General features: G+C 30.4%; 1 pseudogene; it reads left to right on the forward strand.

The window, feature by feature from the left end:
• The first annotated feature begins 95 nt into the window (after positions 1-95).
• LOC148242270 (protein transport protein SEC31 homolog B-like) lies at positions 96-14,330 on the forward strand (annotated as a pseudogene).
• The last annotated feature ends 5,830 nt before the right edge of the window (positions 14,331-20,160 follow it).

The raw sequence follows: 20,160 nt of genomic DNA on the forward strand, positions 1-20,160 counted from the left end.
GAAAATTCTCCATCAACATGCTCAAATGATCATAATGACCATTAAAACGAGGTGAAAGCTCATGATCTCGATGAATTAGAAAAAGACCAGCGTGGATGGATGATTATGAGGTTAGTGGAGTTTAATCCGATGATACTCTTGTTCATTATACTTATTATCAGATTATTATCCAATAACATTCCAAGAGGCTATCAAAGATACAAAATGGCAAAAAGTAATGGATCAAGAGATCATATCTATTAAGAAAAATAATACATGGGAATTGATAGAACTTCCAGAGGAGAAAAAATCTATTGATCCTAAATGGGTTTATAAAGCTAAGTTGAATAAAGATGGCAAAGTTGACAAGTATAAAGCCGACTCACCTTTACACAAACAAGATTTTAAAAATTCCCATATGATCACACTCTCTTTATTAAACTTGGTGATGCAAAGAAAATATTGATTGTTTGTTTATAAGTAGATGACTTGATCTACACAGGAAATGATCCAACAATGTTTAAAGATTTTAAAAAATCATGGCAGAATTTGAGATGACAGATCTAGGAAGGATGCACTATTTTCTTAGCATCAAAGTACTGCAGTCAATAGTTGGTATTTTTATCACCCAAAAGAAGTATGCTTTGGATATTTTGGGTATGTTTCAAATGTTGGATCACAACTCAGTTCAAACTCCAATTGAACTGGGTCTGTAGCTCACAAGGGACTCTGAAGGAAAAATAATTAATAATACATTTTATTAGGAAATTATTGGAAGCTTGATGTCTTTAACAACAACAAGACCTAATATTATGTTTGCTGTAAGTCTTATTAGCAGGTTTATGGAATGTCTAACTAATCTTCATCTCCTTGCAACAAAGAGAATCTTGTGCTACATAAAAGGTATCTTTTATTTTGGTATTTTTCATTAGAAAGAAAAAAAGGACCAAATCTTGTTAGCTTTAGTGACACTTATTATGCAGGAGACTTAGAAAGTAGAAGAAGTACTTTTGGTCGTGCATTTATGATGAGTTCATGGGCAATATCATGGGCATCAAAGAAGCAACAAGGGATCACCTTCTTGTTTCTCTGTTTACAATTGAAGTTGAGTTTATAGCAACAACTTCTTGTGCATGTCAAGCTTTTTTGTTGAAGAAAATAATCGAGTTATTGCATTATTTCAAGCAGGGACCTATACAGATTTTATTATGTATTTAAAAATTATTAGTTATGGATTAGTGGTTATTTAATTTAGCAGTTATGAAATAGTGGAGTAGTGGTGTCTTAATTATGGAATGGTGGCATCAGAGATAAAAAAAGAAAAAACCAGCATTTTTTTTTATTTTGCAGTAGTAGTAGGCAACCATAACATTGGAGAATAGTTATGTGCAATCTATAATCCCAAGTTGAGAGTCAAAAGGCTTTATGAAAGAAATCAAAAAGGGATCACCATGACTTCGAAACAACCATGGACAATTCCGTAAATAGAGTCTCAAAGCTCATCAAAGATAATAGCCATGAAACTCCAAACTCTTCGGTATGAGTTTGAAACTTTAATCATGAAAGACAATGAATTACTGCAAGATTTTTTGTCTAGAACAACGATAATGATTAGTCAAATGAGGTTACTTGGAAAAGAACTAGGTGCAGATATGAAGATATTATTTAAAGAGCTTGATTAGACAGAGAAAATGATAGTCAAGTTTGGAGATAATACAAACATTCCAGTTGAAGGGAAAGGTTGAACAAGTAGCAGATATATTCACAAAAGTACTTCTATGTCAGAAGCTTGTCTACTTCAAATCACTACTTGGTGTTTGCAATTTCGAATCAAGAGGGAGTGTTGAAAAAATGATTCAAATATATAAAAATCTTAAATTTTCGGTTACCAGTGAAATTATAAATTACCAGTTATAAGAAATTAAAGTAAAATAACAAAAAATTAAATCAAGATAAATGGACAGTTAAATAGAGATAAATAGACGGGTCTATCACTGTTTATATATAGAATGTGGATTGTTATGTATCAACATCCCCTTTTGATTGAATAGAAGGCTTTTATATTTTCTCTTCCAACAATTTCACCTGTGCAATAAGCCATATGGGGATGGTGATGAATTTGCGCTTTTGACATGCACAAGAATGACTCTTATTGATTGCAAAATTTAAAAACCTTAGCTTTTTAGTCTTCACTTAATACTCTTCTACATGACTTTGACTTCGCATTATTGCATTTTTCTAGGAGGCAGTTAGTAAAGATAGTCTGCAAGATAGTAAAAGGACTCAATTTCGGTTTATCTTCTTTTCTTTCATCAGTTTGGCATATTTGTCTGCATAACCCTTGATGTATAATTCAAGTTTCTATTTTTTTTTGGTAACTCAATAACTAAAAAATTTAGATATTGATTTTTATATGGAAACATTTTCTTTTTTTTTTTGTTTTTGAACTTTTACTTTTATCATAAATATTTATAAATTAGTTAGCGATTGAAAAATGATAGTGAAAATAATAATGATATTTGAAACTTTGAAAAATATTAAAAAAGAAGTTCAGTTTTAAACCTACATAAATTTGAAAAACTAATGCACAGAGGGTTTTTGGTTTATTAGTCTGAAACTTGTAGGCAAAGAACCGAAAGGAAACTGTGGTAAGTTTTGTTAATGATTATGATTCTTCTTTCCCTGTTATTTTTCATAATGAATTTGAGAAAAGAACCCTTCATTTCTTCCACTGCCATTGTTAGATCATTTAAAGCTTTGTTAATAGAGTCTTGAACTAACCCTTCTCCATTAATAGACTTCTTCTCGACTTCTTTTATTAATCTTCTCAGCAGCTTCTCCTCTACATCTTTCAACTTCTTAAACTTTAGAGGAGGCGAAGATCTAAACCTACTAAAACTATCTCCATCTTCAGACATTTTAAATAGTGAATTCTCACAATCCATGAAGCTGAAAACTATCCAAATTCTTCAAAGGTAGATTTGAAGTGAGGAAATGCCAAAGGGGTAAGGAAAGGGGAATCAACCACCATTACTAGGTCACTCAATCATCTTGTTCTTGACCTCTCACCTTTGAATTTTCCATCATCAGATTCTAAATCCTTTTTTATATGTTGCTTGATTCTAAATCCTTTTTTAAATTTAATTAAATTTAAAAGTATTTAACTAAAAATTTCAATTATCTAGCAGGGTCACCGAGTTTGTATCCACAATCAAGGAAGAGATAAAAGAAGGGTCTAAAATCTGAGGGTGGAAAATCCCAAAATAAAGTCTCAATGTTTAATTTATCTGAAATGATTGTTATTCAGTTTTTTACACACAAATGCTTGCAAAGCATGTGTAATTTTTTGAGATAGAAATATATATTTTTACATTTTTTATTCACTAAAAATGTGAAAGTGATATTTTATTTAGGTAATTAATTTATAATTTTTTCTTTTGAGAAAGTACTTGATCATACTTAAAAAAGTTTAGCTTACAGCATACTTCTATGCATTATATTTACCTGGTTATAATAGGTAAATTATGCTTGAGAAAATTACTTATCTACTCTAAAATAATATTGAACGCAATAAAATAAATTTAAAAAAATTAAAAATACATTTTTAATTAGAAGGATATATGCGAAAATGGATTCTATTTGATTTATATTACTGCAAGCAGAACAAGAAAATATAAAAAATGTTTTGTATTAATCAATTTAGTTATTTAGACAAAATTTTGTTTTCCTTATAATTATTTAGCATTCCTTCTCTATAAACATTTTGCCTTTATTTTGACCAATATTTATAATTAGAATTTTTTTAATTGAATTAGGGCTAACAAAAATATTTGTATTATTATATCTCATGAAATTAATGTGAGATTTCGCATATCTGATTTTGTTTTATATGTCTAAACAATTGTGAAAATACTACTCTTATGTATCCAAAATTATGAGTTTAATAAATTCTCAAAAAAAAAATCATCGAAATCTTCACATATCTATATAATCTGGAACTTACCCTGATGAATTTTCGCACTTGATCAGTGATATTGAACCATTCCACTTTTTTTCCTATTGAATTCTGATATGTAGCAGCTCCTTCTTCCCCTTTTTCCGCATGTGGCTGGATCCCCAAAGAAGTAGAAAAGGGTTTAATTGTGAACGACCATGTGCATTTGATCCATGCTCTTTTTCCACTAATAAAATCATTACCCTTATTATCTATTTTGCACTATATCCTACAATTAAGTTACAAAAATCTATATTTATTTAATGACTACTAATCTTGTCAATTTAATTGTAATTTAATTTAAACCCACTAAACCTTATATTATATATACATAGGTTTTTAATATATTAATATATTCATGTCTGCATTTAGTGATAATTAAAAAGTTTTTTTTTATAAATATCTTAAACACAATTGAAATAATTTTTTTTTTTTACTATAAAGAGTATCATTCACATATATTTAGCATTCTACTAACAAAATTTTAGAATTTTTTTATTTATATTTGTATGAGATATATATATTGTAAATACAGTTTTTTGACTTGTCAAATGTCTATTAGTGTCTTTTTTAAGTTTCTGATTATGTTCACATAATCAAGATATTAATTAAATATTTAAAACTATTATATATGTCGAAAATATTATGCAGTAAAGAAATACAAATCATCTAATAAGGTTCTTATTAATTTTTAGTTTTCTTAGATGAAAGAAGTGTTAAGTTTGTAATTATATTTGGTTTATTAGAAATCATCATCAACTACCTGCAAATATATTGCAGAAATGACTTTTACTAATAAAAAATAATTAGTTTTTAATAACTAAAATTTTCAACACACCTTCGATTTTTTTATCATTATGTATTTTACTAGATGAGAGAAGTCATCGATTACATCTACCTTAACGAGGTTTGTATTTCAATTACCACTTACATATGCCGTTATTATATAGATTGATTGTGTATATGAGAAAAATAATTATTTTAAAAATTATGAGTAGTTAATTAAGAAAATATTCAAATAAATGAGCTTTTGGAGTAATTGGTCACATCTCTAGTATATTGTGTAGTATGTTATGACTAATCTATTATACAATACCATTATAATACATGGGTTAACATAATAAACAATCATGAAATTACTTAATGATTACATAATTCTTAATTAGCTCATAGAATAAGATAAAATTATACATACATAAACACAAATTGTAATACTAGGGCCCAAAATTTAGCCTGGAATTAATTTTTTTAAAAAAATAAAAACAATAAAAAATATAATAGTAAAAATAAAAATAAATATATTAAATATAATTTATAAATTTATAAATTTTTATTTAATGTAAAAATTAGGAAAAAAATAGGTGAAGGATAAAATTGAAAACAATTTTGAGAAGAAGGGGTAAAAATTTGGGTTCGGAGGTATTTTTGAAAAAAAAATTAAAAATTGGGGGTCAAAATACAATTTAAGAAAATTGTGCCACATAAGACCACCCAATCAACAGTTCCGATGAACCGGAGCGCGCTGCGTGGCAAGGAACGCTGACTCGGTGCCACGCTGACAATCCACGTGCCCGCGATCGGACGGCCCAAATTTGTTCCCATGCGCCTGGGCGGTCCGGGTCCATTCTCTCCTTAGGCACGATCAGACAGTCGCGATGAAACGCAATGAACGGCCCATATTTATTCACTCTTTAAACGTGATCTACGGTCCAAATTAAATCACAATGAACGGTCCAGATTTATTTCTTCTTTAAGCGCAATCGGATGGTCGAGATCAAATGCGATGAACGACCCAGGTTAAAGGGAGACGGGTAAAAATACCTCATGTCGTACCAAACTCTAACCCTTGTAGCTAGCCCCCCGCTGGAGTAGAAGAACCAGTCATCAGAGAAGGGAGCCGACCGCTGCCAGTTGCCGCACCGTTGCCACCTCCGACCTCCAAAAAAGATAAAAAAAATTTTATTTGCTTAAAATTTATTTTTTAACAACCCCATGGCCAAATCAGAATAAAAGGACCGGTGGATGAGCTAAAAACTGCAGGTAAAGCCGGTGCCGGTGCCACGAGAAAAATAAAAAACTGCCTCCGATGAGCCCCTTCCCGATTTTCGTTTCGTTCAATTTTTCTACCATTGTATTCATCATTCTATTTTCTATAGGTTGACCGAAAAAAAATGCCCAACCGCGAAGGTGAGCCGACGCAGCCGTCGTACCAAAAAATTTCGCCGTTAGTGAGTTTTGTTTTTTGATTTTTTCGACAAACCGAGACCCCTTAACGTGTTTTCTCGTATGAATAAGTATTAAATCAGCCAGAAATGGCCAATCCGAGGCAAACCGCCGCTGCAAGCGTCGGTGCTGTCATTGGAGCACGTTGGTGCCACCGTGCCGAAATTTTGAAATTGACGAAAAATGATTTTTAATACTAATTTTGGATTGTTTGGGGTATTTCTAACTACTTAAAACGTGTTTTAATCTCCGAATAAAAATTCAAGGAACCTGGGGACTGCTAGTTGGCACAGCTGAGAGTTTAGTATTTCGAACACCGACTTGGGTAAAAATTCCTCACCTTATTCCCTGTTATGGAATTGAAGTTTAATTATAAATAACACGGCATTTTGCGTAATTTAAAAAATCTCGATAATTAATTACAGGTTACTAATGGAGCTGGAACTGGTTATTTATCACTATTTATCCTGCTTTAACTGATTTATTGATTTTACAGTTTTAAATGTATAATAATATACTGGAGTTGGTAAGATAATTCGGTTGTGTTTTCTTGATGCATGTATTGCTTGTTTTGCATGATTTACAGTTAAATTATGAAATTGAAAATTAAATGTAAACGGAGAATTTCTTGATTAAGTGAATGAATGAATGGTAGTCTTACTGGATATCTTGGGAGATGGTGGACGGACTGGGTACATAGAAAATACTACTGTGAACGTTGCCTCATACCGGACGGGGTATCAAGAATTGGTATTTTGGCACTCATACCGGACGGAGTATTGAGGGATGGTATTTTTGGCCCTCATACCGGATGGTGTATGGGGACGGCTGGTTAGTTGACAATGTTGAATAAGGGTTCACGCGTAGTGAGGACATCCCTATGGACCCCCATGGATACCAGTAGGTAGATAAAAAAAGAAAGTTGTTGTTATGATTAATTGAATATGAGATAATGATGTTGTTTGTGTTATTGCCTCTATATGTCATTTTTGAAAATCTCGCTATAGTAAGTATGTAATAAATAGTTTTATTTATGATAAATGAATTTACTTAAATTAATAACTCCATTAGTTATTTTTATGTTTTTACCAACCTTCATTTTTGTATCGTTGAGTAGTGTGACATTCTTATTAGGCTAGTATAGCTCACTCTTTCATTAACCATTTCAGATCAAGAGGAACAAGATCCAGGACCCAATCCACAAGAGGGTTGCGAATAGGATGCCCAGTTGTTTACTTTCTATTTATTTCTTTGATTTTTCGTTTGTTCTTTTAGAAGGGTCATTCATGTAGCCCTATTCGGTATTCTAAATTATTGTATAAGGAATGTAAACTCTAACTTTATTATTTTGCTTCCGCATTAAATTTATAGTTTATTTTCTTTTAAGCTCCGGGTTGTTACATAAATCTAAAAAGGTTTATAATGGAACATAGATTGAAATATAAATACAATAAAATTATTAATGTGAGGTTAATTCTTTTAAACAATTTACATGGAAAAAAAATTAATTATGATAATATAAATTGAAATATGCATTATTATTGTTAATTAGCGATTAATAAAGTCTTTAATAACTAAATTCACATAAATTTTCTTTCTTTTATTAATTAAATTAAAAGAAAATATTAAAAAACTAACAAATATAAAATTAGTTACCTCGATAACCGATAGAAACGATCCTTTAAATTCCCTATGAATATAGTACTACAGTCCCACATAAGCATAAATATTATCATGCTTCTTTTTTCTTTTTTTGGATGAATATAGTACTCAAAAAAGCCAATTTGTTAAGTTGAAAAAACTAAAAAGGACTTACTGTATCATATATTTTAGTATCCCGTTGTTGTTTCTCAATCATCCAGCCTTCAGTCCTTTACTAGATCGTATATATACGATTTATATTGAGTTGAAGGAGATGCTTTGGAGTGTACTATCAGTAAAAAAATTAACCACTAACAAAACCCATTTGACCTAAAAGACAATCTTAGAGAGTTAAGAGATGAAAATTTTACTAACAAGATCAATATTATCAGCCATAGCTTGGAGGTCCTCTTGAAGACTAAAGGAAATTGTAGTTGTTCCAGCTACTAGACATTTACTTAGTCTTCTATGTTTATGTTGATTCCCCAACAAACTATTATATATTATGATCTAAAAAACCTAATATGTAAAATTATGTCACATATACATATATATATATAGAGAGAGAGATCATGGAAGTACCATTTGAGTAGATTCAAAAGGGTGAATGTCTTGTCCATCTTGTCTCCTAAAAGAAATAGGAATTGTTGGCTCAGCCTCCGCTGCAATATTAATCCTTTCTGCAGCTAATTGTTCCACTTGTGTAGCTTGACAGGTTTCCTTATCTTTTTCTTCTTTTTTCACCTTCTCACTAAACTCCTTCATTATTTTCTATTTCAAGATGGAACCTTTTAATTAATTCTCAAAAATAGAAAACCATCAAACTTTTCACATATCTGTATAATCTTGAACTTACCCAATGAATTTCCACACTCGATCAGGAATATTAAACCATTTGATTCTTTTTCCAGTTGAATTTTGATATGCAATAACTCCTTCTTCACCTTATTTTGTGAATGGTAGGATCTCCCAACCAATGAGTTTTGGGCTCTTAGTTTCAAATGGAATCGACTAATTCTTATTGAGAGAGCTTGAGATAGAGAAAGATAATGAGAAAGACAAAAGAGATTGTGAAATGCATGTGAAGATAGATATGAACACAAATTACAATAATTAGAGAGTGATACATGAGTTAACATACAATAAATAATCATGAAATTATCTAATTAGTATGTAATTCTTAATTAGCTCATAAACACAAATCTAAAAAGGTTGATAATGAAATATAGATTGAAATACATAAAATGAGCTTAATGCTTTTAAATAATTTACATGAAAAAATAGTTAATTGTGATAACATATGTTGAAATATTTATTATCATTGTTAATTAACAATTAAAAAAGTCTTTAATAACTATATTCATATAGACTCCCTTTTTTATTGATTAAATTAAAAAAATATTAAAGGATTAATGAATACAATAATTTATTAACTTTTTAATTATAATATTCGATTTTAAATTAGGTAATTTCAATAAATAAATATATGATGTGCACGAATATGTATGAATATATACATGCATGTACATATGTATAGAGGTAAAAATATGCAAACATATAAATATGGTCGTGCCTACTTCATCGTTTATATTTAAGATTAAATGAAAAATAAAATATAAGAAAAGTCTAGCCCTCTAAGGGAGACTTCATTGAAAATCTATATTAAATGAAATACTTCACAACGAAATTCCTCTTAGAAATGAAGAACTATAAAAATTTAAACACTTAATATACTTGTTTTTTGAAATCTAACAAGAATAGAAGAAAACTTCAGCATTTAGTTAACCTAAAATGATTATATGATATTGTTCATTTAGTTTCTTACATACAAAAGTTTGCAAGGCACGTTCATATTTTTTAGATAGGCATAGATATTTTTATGTTTTTCTATTCCCTAAAAAGATGAGAAAGTAATATTTTTTTATTTGAGTAAGTAATTTATAGTTTTTCAAATTTAAACTTTCATTTGAGAAAGTAGTTGTCCTTATTCGAAAAACTACCAATTATATAGTGCTATGAACTATATTTACTTATTTGGGCAAAATAGATAAATTTGTATTCTTGAGAAAATGACTTATTAACCATCTACATATACATATATATATATATATACATCTTCCTTTACTACCTCAATAATTCCAAAATAATGCCAAATTGCCTACTTCAAAACTGAATGAATGAGATAAAGGAACAATTTTATGAATATTTCAGAAAATTATCAAATGTAAAGATTTTTTTTTAAGAAAGCTTATTAATTCCATTTCAATCCTTTGCATTTCTTCTTAATAGGATGTGAATAAAAACTATTTGTAACTCGAAGTTTATTCCTACCATACTTTAATACTTGGGCAATACTTTTATGCCTTTTGTTCATGAATAATCATCAATTTATTGAGGCTTATTAAATTTTAGCCAATAAAATATTTTCACTATTATTATAGATATGTTACTTGAAGGTAGCTTTGAATATCAAATTTGATTTTTTCAAAGAAGTGTAGTTTTTGAATGTTTTGTTATGTTATCAATATTGGTGCACCACACTAGGTCATAAATATTGATGCATCCACTAAGTATTCACTTTTTTTACAAAGAAGTGTTAGCTAGATTTTTTTATTGCTTTCCTGCTACATATTATGTAATAATTGTCAATGATACTGTTCTATTTTAAAATCCTATATTAAGCTTGTCTTCTATTTTTAGGTTGTTTCTGCAATGGTGAAGAATGACCTGTTGAGCCTTGTTAATACAAGGCCTCTGAAACTCTAGAAGAAACACTTGCTCTTCTATGCACAATGAGAATCTTAGTGGAAGGGTAAAATAGTTCTTACGTTAGAAATGGGTAACAGATGATTCAGTGTTCATTGTTTTGTTAAATGTTTAAATGTTTCCTGTTTCCTTGGTTATGTTTAATGAATTTCATATTTACCTTTTTAGTTTTTTAAATCCTTCACATTTATGCAATAGATAACTATAACCTTACTGTCGGCAATTTAGAAGATTTTTGGATTGTCATGGACCACTTGATTAAAATGTAAACGTATTACACATGGGTGATGCCACCTCGGTACCAATATTTATAATTTATACTATACTTCTTCTTTTTTAAAGAAAAAAAACTTACTATTTGGCAGTGACATTCAAGCTATATTTTTATTTGTTAAACTAATGTGATTTATCTTGGATATTAATTTTTTCTCTAAATTACTGTTATGATCCATGTAATGGATAACCTGCCTATCTAATTTTTTAGATATTATGTAACCTGGCTTGCCTTATTTGGGTTTTTCTATTTTTCTAATAGTTATATATGCTATCGCAAGTGTTGATGTGATTATTTATATAAGAAATGGTTAAAATAACATAGGATGGAGTACTGTGAAATTAACTAAAAACTTTCTATGCAATTGATGCTATGTTACTAATTTGTTAGAAAAACAATTTGCACAAATAGAAGACTGGACCATTCTCTGTGACAAACTGGCTACAGGGTTGATGGCTGCAAATAATACTCTAGTAGAATGCTTTGTTATATATGTGCGAGAAATATTGATAAAATAGTGGAAATTTGGTCAACGAGCCTTACAACCGAGCACGAAGGCAAGTCTTAACTTTTGGAGTTCATCTTTCCCAAATAGTATCATTAGTCAAGAATCTAACCATGTCAAACTTGTTAGGATTTGATAGAGAAGACTATTGTTCTTTCCTCGGCAACCGGTCAAAAAAGATTCAGTGCATCTTTATGCAAACTTGTTGAGAAATATGGTGCAATGTTTGCCAGTGAAGGTCTTTTACAACTACAATGGAGTATTCAAAACTTTTGGGGTTTGATGAATTGTCACCTAAACTTTTGATCTTAAGGGATTAAATTGCTATCTCCACAGAACCTGGTATGCTTATAATGGTGGCTTCTATTACTTTTACCAAAACTTTTACTCTAATTGGTGAGGTTTTGAAGAGGATTTATTGCTTCGTTGGATGTGTTGCTTTTTAAAGTTGTCATCTTTTGCTTTCATTATAATTAATCATGTTCAATCTATGCACCATTTCCATTTGGTTTCATAGTAAAGAGAAATCAATACCGATTTTTTTGGGTGAAGACTAGTAAAATAATGTGTTCCCTAATTAATATCCCTTTTGTCTCTTTAAGATATTTTTTTTAGTCTATCTCTTTCTATTTTTACACATGGGAAGTTAAAAAGTTATCATATAATAATTTCCATAAATTAAAATAAAAAAGAGAGGTTTGTGATAATTTTAAATCTTTTATATTAGGTAATCTAGTATCCTTATGCATATATATTTATAAATCTAGTATCCTTATGCATGAATATAATCAATTTGGTCTTATGTGGTTGGACTCTTTATGAATTTCTACCACATTCTCCATAGGGTCCTTTTATCTCTTTCTTATCCAAGCTGATAATTGTAGGAACAACTTGTAATAATGAACTTTAAAATGGATATGTTTATCATTTAGAGATTCATTGTTCTTGAACCTGATTCACTTTAATTATTATTTGAATAAGTCAAAATCATGTTTTGGTATGAGTGGGGATAGTATTTCTCTTCTACATGTTCATGGAGAGCTTTGAAAAATCCAAACATCTTAAAGATAGATAGAGAGATAGGAATTAATCTATCCTCTTTGAAAATTACACTCCAGATATGTTAGGAGTTTATTAATGAGAAGAGGTTGAGAAAAGTGTGAATCAAGTTCCTATAATGATGAATATAAATGTAATTAAAATCCTTGAGAAGTTATACATTTGTGTATTGACAAGACCATTCACTATTTCTGGTTCAAATGAAATAGAAAAACTAGAGGACCTGTTTATATGTAGGTATCTGCACCTTAGAGTGTTGGGCCACGTCTTCAATTGTGATGCAATAGTTTTTAGTGCCTGTTAATGCAGTGCTTGTAACAAAAATGATTGTGATAATTCATCATTTTGTAAATGGCCCTTTTGCTTTTATTAGACTCTTAATTCTTCTCAAGTATCTAGCTATTGTCCAAAATGAATTCTTATTACTGTAATTTTGGTGAGCTGATGTTCTCGTTACTGGTGCAGAAAAATAAACTAATATTGTGGCTTTTGACAATTCTTAATCACAAAGCTCTTAGATATATTATCAAGTTTATGGCCTTGCATTTTGTCTTATGTAATCTTCTTTCAATTTCATTTTGTTAGTTTTGTAAACTATTTCTTTTCCTTTCCTAATTGGTTAGGAGACAACATCATCATAGTTGCCATAAAGTGTTCCTAGGAGTCCATATGAGGATAACTATCAGCAACCTTTTAATTCAACCTATGCAGTTGGGTGTACTCATCCAACATCATATTTGACTCAATAGCCACATACCATGTTTATACCCCCCAACCTAAACAAGTTCCTCAGGTATTTTGCACTCCTAGATTCTTTTAATAGAGTTCGTCAAAATTTTCTAGTATTTGTTATTAGTTGAATATGACTATTCTGAATGTGTTTTTGAGCTTTATATGAAGTGTATAGGCTTGTAATTAGTTTGCGCAAGGTGTAGTTTAGTCTATGGTGTAGGATATAGGTGAATTGTATTTCCCTCCAACAATTTCCTGTGCAGACCATGCTTAATGAATCTATCTATATATATACATATTGAAATATAAAGTATGAATTATATTGATATAGGCACCAAAGGGATGGTGTACATGTACAAAATTTATAAATATCAATAAGTTCCGTTAAATCCTCCTTAGAGCAAAGAGGGTGACAACGTAACAAAAATCCAGGGGTTAAGAACCATCTATTTTTAAAAATATAAAAATCATTTGCATCCTCAACCCCATAAAAAATCCTTCTACTTTTCTCATTCCAAACCACCCAGATATAAATTTTCATAACTAAAGAAGGTGAACATCTAAAGCAATCCCTATTTTTGCATTTAGAAAATTAAAAATTTCTTTATTTGTCCTTTATGCAAGTGATAGCCTTTGATCATCTTCTGATAATTTTTTAACATAAGATAAGGTTGTTTCAGTTAATGTGAAATATGTTTTTTTGTTCATTGATTTATTTTGTCTTTGCTCCTAGTCCTGCTTTTGTTACCACTCAGAACAACCTTTCTTCCTTCAACTCCCTTGAGGCTGAGAAATGTCGATCAGTGTCAACAACTAACTTTGGGTTCTCAATTATATCATGTCCATATATCTACATTTTTTTCCTATGTGAAGGTATGAATATCATGTTGTAACTGTATGCTGAAATATTTTGCATTTCTACTCAAGGAACTGCTAAACCTACATATCCTGTATGATCTGCACTTGGTTCCTTAGGACCTGTTCCTTCTCAAATCAACCAAGTTCCTGGTCCTAAAATGCCACAAGTTGTTGCTCCCACTCCCACACCTCTTGGGTTTATGTCAGTGTCTAGTGCAGGTGTTGTTCCAAGACCTGGATTGGGTCCAATGCCATCAATGCAACCAACTAATCCAACTCAGCCAGCATCTGTGCAATAAAATATTGTGCCTCAGCTCCACCTCCGACAATGCAAACTATTGACACTTCAGATGTTCTGAGTAATTTCTATTTCTCATTGTTTTGGTTAATAGTACATGGAATGTTTTGAATTTATTATCTTAGGTTTATGCAAGTTGATAGTGATTATTAAAAAGGCACTTCCTAATTTATTATTTTTGCAAATTTGACAAGTCTTTTCAATGAAATATCAAAAGTGCTTGGAGGCTATCGTGCAAACCCAGCAAAGAAGCGTGAAATAGAGGACATTTCAAGGAAAATAGGTTCCTTATTTTCCAAGCTCAACAATGGAGAAATTTCTAAAAATGCAACTAATAAGCTCGTCAAGCTCTGAAAAATAATGATTTTAGTACTATCGTATAAATACAGGTTTAACTTCTAAAAATACAAGATTTATCATCATCACCATCATCATCATCATCATGTTTATTATTATTATTATTAGTGTATATATGAGTGTTGACAACTAAAAATGGTGTTGTTCTGTTTTTATTTTCAATAAGTGCTTCTTACCACTAGTGAATGGAATGAATGCAACTTCTAGCTAGCAACCTTAAAGTGAATGATCAAGACAAGACATAATGTAAGGTGAAGTATAAAAAAATTTAGTGTCACAACCTCATTTTTGGTGTTAATTTCTATTGGAAAAATTATTCAAAACTACGAAAATCATAAATTGTCGGTTATGAGTGAAATTATAATTAAGCTGCATAACAAAAAACACTGCTAGTTTTTTCTTTTTCTGGCTCTGATACCAGATGTAGAAATTGAGTAATAAAAGAATTAAACTGAACTCAAGTAATTTTTACTGATGAAATTAATCCACTTAAATAGGACAAAAATAAACAAATGCTACAAAAGATAAATAACCACTAACCCATTAATTTATAATTGCCAAAATTAAGAGATGACCATGCTTCTAACCATGTCTAGAGTGGTTCAATTTTTCCTCTCAGCTGCACCATTTTATTGGAGTGTATAAGATGTTGTCATTTGCCTCTGAATTCCCTACTCATTGTAAAATTTTGAGAATTCATGGGATATGTATTCACCACTAGAGTTAGTGGATAGTGTTTTAATGGTTGTCCATGCTTCATTCTCCACTTGAGCTTTAAAATTTTTAAATACCATCAAAGCTTTAGATTTTTCTTACAAAAAGTATATCCACGTCTTTCGGCAATAGTCATCAATAAAAGAAATAAAATATTTCTTTTTGTTATTTGATATAGGATTAATAGAATCACAAATATCAAAGTGAATCAGCTCCAATATTTTTTGAGCTCTCCTTGCCTTTCTTTTTGGGAACTGCTCTCGGTGTTGTTTGTCAACGACACATTCTTCACATATTTTAGGAGGAATAATCTGAGTTTGGCCAATCACCATGTTATTTTGAGAAAGAGTCTTCAATCCATTGAAGTTTGGTGGCCATAATGATATTGCCATAGCCATGTTGGATCGTTCATCTTGGTCCTAAAGTAGGTTTGGATGGTATGGATTCATAGCAAAAATAGCTTGTTTGGTGTCATCTTGACATGAGCAATTAGACACCTTTTAGGATCGTAGACTTCACAAGCTCCTCCTTTTATTGTAATCTTATGGCCTTTTTCTTGCAACTGTCCCATACTTAGCAAATTACTTTTCAAGTTAGGAACATAAAAAAAATTGGATATGGTCACAATATTGTTTTCTTTAGTCCTAATTTGAACATCACCCTTTCCCATAATACTGACTTTAGAATGATCACCTAAGCTCACATATGTGATTGATGTATCCTGTATCCAAATACCAAATATTTTGTTCATGATTGTCCTCCTTGATGTGAAATGCCATCAAGAGTGCTTCTTGTTCTTCCTTCTCTACAAAGTTGGACTACTTATCTTTGTTGGAATATAAGTTTGCAGTGTATTCAGACTTGTAATGTCCAAACCTATGAAAGTGATAACTCTAAGTATTAGACTTATTAAATTTTCTTTGATTGTGGTGATCATTTCCTTTACTTCTGCTTCGAGATTCTAATGGGTTAAAACCTCTACCTCTTCCTCTTCCACAGCCACAGCCTCGACCATGACCGTTTAATCCTCTTTTTGTAAATATTTCATCATATGTTGAAGCCTTCAAGGGTTGTTCCTTGGTTGAAGCTATTGTCATTCTCAACTCATGCAATAGTAATGAACTTTGACTCCTTAATAGAACGTACAACATAAGAAAATTTTGGAGCCATTGATCTAAGATCTTCTCCCCACAGCGACATCTTCAATTCTATCGTCGTGAATATGCATCTTGTTCACTGTGCTTAGTGTTCTTGAGAAATATTTATCAATAGATTCTCCATACTTCATGTGGAGAATTTTAAATAGAGGACTTGAAGCTGCTGTCTTTTGACCCTCGTTGTGCCTTGATATTTTTGCTTCATAGATTTCCAAATCTATTTGCAAGTATCTTTTTGGATGATCATCTCTACGATGGCACGATCAATTGCTTTAAACAGATAATATTTTGCCTTGAGATCCTTCAGTTTTTGTTCTTTTATTCTCTTCTATTGAGCTTCTATCAACATCACCCCAGGGGCTGGTTTAGGCACTCCTATTTCCACGAGACTCTATTATTCTTTGGATCGAAGAAAATTCTCCATCAACATGCTCCAATGATCATAATGACCACTAAAATGAGGTCACGATCTCAACGAATCAAAAGAGTGGCTGGATGATTATGATGTTAATGGAATTCAATATGATGATACTCTTATTCATTATGCTTTATTAGATTGTGATCTAATAACATTCCACGAGGCTATCAAAGATACAAGATGGCAAAAAGCAATGGATGAGGAAATCATATCTATTGAGAAAAATAACATATGGGAATTGATAGAACTTCTGGAAGGGCAAAAATCTATTTAGTGTTAAATGAGTTTATAAAACTAAGCTAAATAATGATGGGAAAGTTGACAAGTATAAAGCCCGACTCATTGTAAAGAGATCCCATTAGGATTTCAAAAATGCCCATATGAGCACAATCTCTTTATTAAACTTGGTGATGCAAAAAAAATGTTGATTACTTGTTTATATATAGATGACTTGATCTACATAGAAATGATCCAACAATGTTAGAAGATTTTAAAAAAATCTATGATGGAAGAATTTAATATGACTAATCTGGGAATAATCCACTATTTTCTTGGTATCAAAGTACTACGCTCAACAGTTGGTATTTTCATCACTCAAAGGAAGTATACTTTGGAGATTTTAGGTAGGTTTCAAATGTTGGATTGCAACTCAATTGGAACTCCAATTGAATTAGGTCTGAAGCTCACAAGGGACTCTGAAGGAAAGAAAATTAATGGTACATTTTACAAGCAAATTGTTGGAAGCTTGATGTATTTAACAAAACCTGATATTATGTTTGTTGTAAGTCTTATTAATCAATTTATGAAATGTCCAACTAATCTCCATCTCCTTATAGCAAAGAAAATCTTGCGTGGCATAAAAGGTATTCCTAATTTTTGTTTTTTTCATTAAAATGGAAAAGGATAAGATCTTGCTGGCTTTAGTGATAATGATTATGCAGGAGACTTAGAAAGTAGAAGTTCTTCTGTTCATATATTTATGATGTGTTTAGGGGCAATATCATGGGCATCAAAGAAGCAACAAGTTGTTTCTCTATCAATAACTAAAGCTGAGTTGATTGGAGAAGATAATGAATCAGTGCAAGATTTTTTGTCTAGAACAATAACAATGATTAGTCAAATGAGTTTGATTGGAGTAGAACCATGTGCAAACATAAAGATAATATTTAAAGAGCTTGATTAGATTGAGAAAATAATAGTCATGTTTGGAGATAAAACAAACATTCTAGTTGAAGGGAATGATTGGAGAAGAACCATGTGAAGATATGAAGATAATATTTAAAGAGCTTGATTAGACAAAGAAAATGATAGTCATGTTTGGAGATAATACAAACATTCCAGTTGAAGAGAAAGGTTGAACAAGTTGTAGATATATTTGCAAAAGTTCTTCCATGTTAAAAGCGTGTCTACTTCAAATCACTAATTGGTGTTTACAATTTCGAATCTAGTGGGAGTGTTGAAAAAATGATTCAAAAATATGAAAATCATAAATTGTCAGTTACGAGTGAAATTATAAATTAGCGGTTATAAGAAATTAAAGTAAAATAACGAAAAATTAAATCACAATAGATGGACGATTAAATAGTGATAAATAGACGGGTCTATCATTTCCTATATATAGATTGTGGATTGTTATGTATCAACATCCCCTTTTGATTGAATAAAAGCCTTTTATATTTTCTCTTCCAACAATTTCACCGGTGCAATAAGCCATATGGGGATGGTGATCGATTTACACTTTTGTTGATTGCAAAATTTAGAAATCTTAGCTTTTTAGTTTTCACTTAATACTCTTCTACATGATTTTAACTTGACATTAAATTGCATTTTTCTGGGAGGCAATTAGTAAAGATAGTCTACAAGACACTAAAGGGACTCATTAACATATTTTTCTTTCATTAGTTTAGCATATTTTTCTGCATGACCCTCGATGTATAATCCAGGTTTCTATTTTTTTTTTATATCTCAATAACTTAAAATTTTAGATATTAATTTTTATATGAAAATGTTCTTTATTTTTTTTTTAACTTTTACTTTTATCATAAATATTTATAAATTAGTTAGCGATTGAAAAATAACAGTGAAAATAATAATAATATTTGAAACTTTGAAAAATATTTAAAAAAAAGTTTAGCTTTTAGCCTATAAAAATGAAACACTAATGTACATAGGGTTTCTGGTTTATTAGTTTGAAACTTGTAAGTGAATAACCTAAACAAAACTGTGGTAAGTTTTGATGATGATTTTGATCCTTTTTTCCCTGTTATTTTTCACAATGAATTTCAGAAAAGAACCCTCGATTTCTTCTTTTACCGTTGTTAGATCATTTGAAGCTTTGTTAATGGAGTCCTGAACTAATCATTCTCAATTAGTAGACTTCTTCTTCTCCTCTTCTTTTATTAATCTTCTCAGCAGCTTCTCCTCTACATCTTTCAACTTCTTAAACTTTACAGGAGGCAAAGATCTAAACCTACTGAAACTATCTCCATCTCCAAACAATTCAAAGAGTGAATTCTCACAATCCATGAAGCTAAAAAGTATCCAAACTCTTCAAAGGTAGACTTGAGGTGAGGAAAAACCAAAGGGGTAAGGAAAGGGGAATCAACTGCCATTACCAGGTCACTCAACCATCTGGTTCGTGATCGTTCACCCCTGCATTTTCCATCATTAGATTTTAAATCCTTGTTTATCTCTAACTTGATTCTAAATCCTTTTTTAAATTTAATTAAATTTAAAAGTATTTAATTAAAAATTTCAATTATCTATCAGGGTCACCGAGTTTGTATTCACAATCAAGAAAGAGATAAAAGAAAGGTCTTGAATCTGATGGTGGAAAATCCCAAAATAAATCTCAGTGTTTAATTTACCTAAAATGATTGTTATTCAGTTTCTTACACATAAATGCTTGCAAAGCATGTCTATATTTTTGACATAGAAATATATATTTTTATATTTTTTTATTCGCTAAAAATGTGAAAATGATTTTTTATTTGGGTAATTAATTTATAATTTTTTTCAATTTAGAGTTTCTTTTGAGAAAGTTGTTGATCATATTTAAAAAAATTTTGCTAACCACATACTTCTATGCACTATATTTACCTGGGTATGATAGCTTAATTATGCATGAGAAAATTACTTATGTACTCTAAAATAATATTGAACTAAAACAAAATAAATTAAAAAAA

Source organism: Carica papaya, chromosome 8 (assembly GCF_054855325.1).
Source record: "Carica papaya isolate Zhongbai chromosome 8, ASM5485532v1, whole genome shotgun sequence".
Lineage (NCBI taxonomy): Eukaryota > Viridiplantae > Streptophyta > Magnoliopsida > Brassicales > Caricaceae > Carica > Carica papaya.